We start from the raw sequence: 7,720 nt of genomic DNA on the forward strand, positions 1-7,720 counted from the left end.
CAGATCACGATGGTTATTCACCAATAAATTGCGCTTCATACCACGGGAGAGGCTGGTGGTATCGCAGGTGCGCTGAGAGCACTGAGCTATATAAACGCTGAGAGCAATCCGAATGGAAACTTCCACAAAACAGGAAGCAAGGGATTTTGGTGGCAGTATAGAATGTAAACTGTACTGTCGCACTGATTCCAAAAATGTAAATGAAAATATGATCAGGCGCTGAACCGCTTAGAGTTCGCCCGCCAAGTCTGAATTATCGGCATTGTCCGAACAATTGAAGAGCCGCAATGGGTCATTGTTATGGCCATTGTTTTGCGGTCATCCGATTGTTCTGAACAATGCAGATTTTAGATGTTGAGGGTGATTTTTCATCTAAGTACGGAGCCTGAACATATTTTATTTGATATTTTCGAAATTAGGGCGACAGCAGTAGCTTTCGATCAAGACAGGATTTAGTAAATTCTGAGCTCTGGAAGACAACTTTTGGATTGCCAGAAATTCTACAGTATAGCTGCCGTAAAATAAGTTCGAGTAAAGCTTCAGCGAAGCGGAACGAAGCTGCAAAATCGGTCGTTGCCATTCGACGTTTACTTTACATTCTATAGTGGCAGGGTTACTCCAAACCCTGTGCTACTCGGAGATGAAGTTTCGCAAAAGATTATGAAAAGAAAGATTAATTTCAAAACACACGATGCCTGGAAAAACAATGGAGTGACCAGTCGTAGGCTACATAAATCTACTGACGTGCTCGGGATCGTGGTCTCATATATTATTATCATTTGTTCCCGTTCATATTATATTTTTTCAAGATGGTGGAACAAAGATTTTAATAACAACACGTTTTTCTGTCGTTTGGGCGCTGTTAGTTCTGTTAAGCGAAAATACATTACCATAGATCTGGGATCACCAACCTTTTTGCAACCAAGAGCTACTTCTTGAGTACTGATTGAAGCGACGGGCTACAATTTACTCCTGCCGTTTACCCGTACCAGACTGAATTTCCGCCTTGATATTCATAGCACCGAGCAGGAATCACAATGTGGTAAGACTTCTAAGAGAGTCTTTTAAACCAAAACATCTAATTTCAACTAGCTAGTCACTAAGATTTTCTAAGAAATCATGAATTACTTCGCACCATGTCTGTGTAAATTATACAACAACAGTCAACTCAAATTTTAAAATAAATCGTGTCACACTTTAGACCCGACATCATGATATCTGTTTCTATATCAGTCAGTGGGAAGCCTGGCATTGCATGCTATCAGCTAGTGCGCATTTCCGTGTCAACAAGGCGCCAAAAGTTTGCTGCAGCCTTGTGGGCTTTGAGGTGGAGGTCATTTTGCAGTGTTACAATTTCAATCTCCAACTGTTAAGCATCCAGACATGACAGATGTCATCATACATAACAGCAGCAACAATTACAGAAAGTTAGGAACATGGTACTAAACTGCGTTGAGTGTAAGAGAAACAAGCTGTGTCAAAAGACGCAATACGTAATGGACATACATATATTGAAAATCTGCTAGTACTTCACGGTTATCTGCTACCAAATAGCAATGTTGTTTACTACTTTGGCATTGTCTTGGACGTCAAGCTGCCATAACGGAGCCCCCATCATTTCAAGAAGACCTTGGAGGGCATTCCCTCTTTTCGCCTGTATAGGCAGTGCATTGCGCCGTATTCTACGTCTTCGATATCTTGTGATTCTATTACATGTTGGTATATTACTAATTGTAATTGAGTATATTCGATATCATAATTGTAATTGAGTATATTTGATATCATCATTTTAAGTGTTTATATATAGGCCTATGTTAGGGTTACCATATTTTAGTGAAGCAAATTCCGGACAGTCTATAGCGCCCACTAGCGGATTTTAAAATGAGGTATGACATATTGTCTGTCAATTTGACGTCACACTATCAAAGCATTGCCCATCGACTGTATTCAGGAATGGAGTGGGATATAGAGCTCTGGTGATTGCTACTTGCTAGTGCCTGCAATAGATTCCTCCACGGGCCGGATGAAATCATCTGGCGGGTCGTGTCTGGCCTGTCGGGATTGTGTTTGACAGCCCTGCTATACTCTTAGGTCGGTGCGGCTATCTGTTTATGTGTTTTATTCAGGTCCGAAACAACATTTTTTTCTGTCCCCTTCCGCCTAAAAAAGCACTGATCTTTGGCCTACCGTCGATGTAACTTGTGGTGCACTTACTATATGCATTTGGCTGTTAAATTTTATGTATGAATTATGTCAATAATTTTGAATTTTCTACAGATTAGGCTACTATAAAATGCACCAGCAGGTTGCACATCCGGTGATTTCCAACCTTTCATGGTCGCGACCTCATTTCTCACTTAAAAATGTTCCGTGGCAAATCTCAAAACTTCATAAGCTGATTACTAAAAAAAATCAGCTTTCCGAAACTTACTCACGACATAGGAAACTGATTACGTCCAACATCATCGCGATCCCCAGATAAAGGCGGACGACTCCAAGATTTGGAACCACTGTCTGTGACTGAAGCATGCAATCGGCCTTAACCAACTCTAGGAATAAACCGTTAGCTTATAATTGTGATTACAGTCTTTCGTATTCAGTAAATGATGGTTATTTATATTTATTTTGATTGCATTTTTGGCGAGGGTGGTGCCTGGTGCCCATACTAATATCATTATACGTTGCATTAACTCGCGCGCGTGCGAAGAACAATTTTGAATATAGCATAAATCTGCTTGAAAATAATATTGTTTATGTTGATTTACGGAAAACTTTTGATCCTTCTTCAAGCCTTCAAAATTCCGGATATTTAGGCTATTTTAGAAATTTCTCCCGGACGCCGATTTTTCAGTGAAATTCCGGACATGTCCGGGAAATTCCGGACGTATGGCAACCCCAGCCTATGTATTGTCATTTGTAAGCTACATGTTAGTGCGACTCAAACAAGAATAGCTAAATCAATCAATCTATATATTTAATAGCTCACTGGTATTAATCTGACGAATATTGGTAAATGCTGCTATTCGATGTATTTTTAGAACAGGCTCGCGGGCTACTCATCTGGTCCTCGCGGGCACCGCGTTGATGACCCCTGCTGTAGATTATTGGTGCACAATTTTATCTGTGCATAGTGCATCAACAGGGTATTAAAAATACAAGACCATTACAATGTAATTTTCACCCAAAACGAAGAAATGATAATGAGAATTTATTGCAAATCAGGTCACTTCTATTTTTCCGTTTTGGATATACCAATTCGAAATTGTCATCGTATTGTTCGATCGTAACGCAACAGCGTGATACCAATTGCTTAATTACAAATGATCATATACATATTGCGGAAAGACTTGTCATTTCAGAAGGACGTAGTTTCGATTTCTTACCCCAACCTTCCCCGTGATCGCCACTGCACCCGGCGCACAGCGATAACAGTCACAATTCGACCACTGATCGGTCCTAATTACCTGCAACCCATATGTATTACTTGAGTGTGTCTGTTGATCTCCTCGGAATCCTGAAACTGGCTCGCGGACCCCCTAGAGTTCCGTGGAATAGCCTACCGGTTAAGAATCACTGTTATAAAGGGAATCGGATGTGCCGGTAAATGACTAGACCTCTGCGTTATGACCACACATGGTGAGATTGTTTGATTTCGGTGACTCCTTCACTCCAACGCTCAGGTATAGTGGTCCAAAATGACCGAAACTTGTTAGCCGGAACATTTGATACTGTTGTCCAGGCACCGCGAATCCGCTATGAAGGCGCCGGTAAGTCCTGTTCTTGCAATCCGAACCCCACGGTACAAATACCGAAGGAAATAATGTACCCCGCGAAGAAGTGAGAAATTGTAGCCACATAAGTCTCACCCAACGAGTTTTTCTTCTAGTTTGTTCTGGCACGTTTGAGCGAGTCCTACATCTTTTGCGCAGCTACAATCTTTACCGGAGGAAACGAAATTGCAACATGCTTTGACAACAACAAAGTAGGCTAATTGGTAACAACGTGCACATCCTAAGGTATAGCACGCGAAAATATTATGTACAGTCTTTACCATGTAGCATGGGTGCCCTGAATTTACGAAGACTCCACTTTCATCCGTTCTACCAGTAAATCCGATAGCGTATATGCAATATCTGCAATTATCAATATTATTATTGATCAGTGGCGGCTCGTCCTATAGGGCAACTGGGGCATTGCCCCACCTAAAATTCTGTTCAATAACAATTCTTCACCATTTATAGACGCACACATATCTATATAAACCGAAATCACAGCGAAAATCGTATACTTCTTGTCCTTTCGCTTGTAAATGCCCATATATAGCGAAGTCTCTGCGAAAATCGAATTCTCTTCTGTGTTTTCGCTTTGCGAATGCCTAGCCGGGGCTTGCCCCGGTAGCGCTCATAACAAGCTTTCACTGTCTATTCTCTCAAAGCCGCGCACAATAAAGAAACGGTGATTTACTCTCTCCTATTCATAAAATTACCGAGCAACCGGGGCACGATAGCTCTGTGCCCTTAAGGTGTGATGTAACAATCGTATCTATAGCTGAACTCTGTTACCGTCATCTGCGTTTAGTCGACCTTTGTTGGTATAGGTCGATTTTAATGGGGTTTCACACCATGAAAACTCTTGAAACTTGTTCTGTCATGTCGTGATGGTGGTATTTAACACTGCCCCAAGTTTCAGGGTTTCTACTTAAAGTTTAGGGTAGTAATTCCGTTTCCGAAGTTGAGTGTGTGCTGATCCGTCATGTATCGCAAACAGATTTTACTCAAAAGCCGGTATTGGTATCCATTGGTTTTGACGATGTTCAATACCGAGATCGGTTATGACATTTGGCAGGGCAAGTCTTAATGTTAGTATCGAACGCTGTACCAAGTTTTAAGTTTGTCACTGAACTGTGTTAGTGGTAATTTGGCTTCCTAATTCGAGTGAGAGCTGACTAGTCATTTATCGCTAACAGATTATACGCAAAGCCGGTATTGGTCTCTATTGATTTTAACGATGCTCCTTACCTAGATCCGTCATAAGCATTTGCACGGTATGTCTTGATTTTAGTATCGAACGCTGTGCCAAGTCTCAAGGTTGACACTCAATGATCAGGGCAGTAATTTCGTTATCAAGGTCGAGTGTGGTAAAGATGTGCTCCGATCTGACACTTTAGCCTACAACACATTGCGGATTTCACGCAAAAGCCGGTGTATCTGCGGTAACGTTAACTGAGATGATGATATCATTCTCAGTTTGCATTCAAATATTTACTTTGATATTATATTCTCCAATGTCAATTTCACCGTGAAATTGTGGCCTTCAAGCCATTTGCTTACAACCCCCTGTCAAGCGCGATAGTTATTTCGTTTTCGACGGCGGCTAACAGCTGATCACTTGATCAGCCTATTCCTCAGTAAATTTTACGCAAAATTCGGTGTTGGTCTGTTCGCAATAATTTTGACAGTGTACCATACCGAAAAGGGCCACGAGGCCACTTCTCGATAATGTCATGTAACAGTGTACCAAGTTTAAGGCTTTCATCCACGTATTTATTCGGTAATATATTTGCCAAAGGCGATTTCGCAGCAGACCTATAAGACAGTAATAAAAACGTATGTGTCGTGTTACAGTCTCCAGTTTCAAGGCCAAAATCTCTTATGCTGTACCGACTACCGAGACCAAATTTCCGAAGCTGCTATTCTTAGTTCTTTAGAATGATGTTTTGGATTCAATAGGACAGGCCCAATCTATGAGATAACAATTGCGTATCTGTCCGAATTCGTTGACTTTTCCAATTAGGCTTACGCTATCTCTCGAGTTATAGGCCTAGTCATTTCCATTTCTGCAGATAATTAGTCAGGTCTAATGCGAACATGAACCGTGTTGAATCTTTGTTCCGTACGCCGTTTACGCAGTTACCACACTTCAAGTCACAGCTCACCAGCGGACCTCTCGTGGCACATACGTTAAAATCACTGTTGCCGGGAAATTCATGTTACCGTACCATCATTAAGTTACTTGTTTACGTTGGAAAACGCCATTGTGACGTCATCTTGATAAAAGTCGCTTGCAGCCCTTGCCCCACCACCCGATATTGTCACGAGCCGCCACTGTTATTGATAAAATTCTTTCAGTAATATTGAAAATTTTTCGCGCTTCGAGCGGCTGGAAATTAATTGCAAGCTGATTTTTCATACCATTAATATCAGCGATTCTGGTGCGTAGTAAGCCGATAGACAGATGTGCCTACAGATAAAACAGATATACACACATACAGTCACATAATAGCTTTATAGCTTCAAAACCAAGAGTATCCTGGCATTTAAAAGTCAACCAACCGTGCACCGTCATACATTGAACCGTGATTTCTGCTACAGCAGTGGTTCTCAGAAACAGTCTACAATAGGATTGAGCAATTATTTTTTCCAACGGGTCAAATGAGAAGTGGAAAATACTTTGGCAGGCCGCCGGATTTGGGAACATATCACAAAAGAACTTGAGGCACAGACCGTGTAATTCGTAATGTAACAATAGCAACAAAAAAGTTTTGGACTATATTGTACGGAAACAGAGACAGAGACTAATAAGTATGGTAGGCCTCGCTTGTGACTTTAATTGTGGCGGAATACTATGCTATATCGACTTTATTTTGAATCTGGAATACGTAACGATGTGAGAAGGGCTACTCTACGCAACACTGTACAATGAATAAACACTAAAAAGCCTTCAAAGTATTTCCGCTTCCGTTTGCACAGCCAATGGTTTTAGTCCACGCATTACCATTCAAATTTAGGTTTTATCTTCTAAATTCCAAGCAGCTTTTCACTGGCCGGATTTGGCCTGCGGATCGCAAAATGTCCACGCCTTCTTTACAGGAATGTTGTGACGTGATCAATGTTCCCGCGAATTTTTCACGAGTCACCGCGCACCTAACAAGTCACTGCGTGGTCCCTTGGACAACAGTGAGTAACGACTAAAAAAGGTCATAACTTCGGCTATTTTGTGCGCGGCACAGATTTTCGTGTGCGCGGCGACTTTGTCAGTCGCGCACTCGCGCGCAGCTTATAGAGGTGACATTGGACATGATGATGTTCATCAGATGAAACCGTATGGTACCGTGCTCAGAAATATGTGACTGGAGTCGTTGTACGCGCGAATAATTGTAATCGGATTCAGAACCTAAATCAGACAATGCACGTTATATTGTCGCCGTTTTGACTTCGCAATTGGAATTCAAACTATACGTATTCCTCATCCGGTGTTTATTGCTACAAATCCGTTTAACATGTAACATGAAACCCCCGGTTATTGAGTCATTTCCTCGCTAAAATCAAAAGATTGCATTTTCTTTTCATCACAAGGACTCCACAAATCGCGCCAATTCCTGAGTGGATATTTCTTGCTGTGAATAGGTTCTGTCGATAAAACCACTATACAAATACAATCGTCCCGCATGTCGAGGTTTCTACAAAATAATCAGAAATATTTCCTATTTGTTTCATAGAAATAAAGCAGCGCAACATTTCTGAACGATTCATTTTTACTTTGACATCATTTAGTCTAGTGCTATCGAGAATTTGCGTTTTTGGACTTTAATTCGTGTTGTCAAAGTGAATTGACAAATAACATGACTCATAAATATTGAAGATCGCCTGCGATGCCAAATCGCTCAGGCGTGAACTTTGATTAGTTTAGTCAAAGTGAATTCACAAATAACTTGACTCGT

This window comes from Botryllus schlosseri, chromosome 3, assembly GCF_051294905.1.
Source record: "Botryllus schlosseri isolate E-star chromosome 3, Bs_hap1, whole genome shotgun sequence".
NCBI classification, from domain to species: Eukaryota; Metazoa; Chordata; class Ascidiacea; order Stolidobranchia; family Styelidae; genus Botryllus; species Botryllus schlosseri.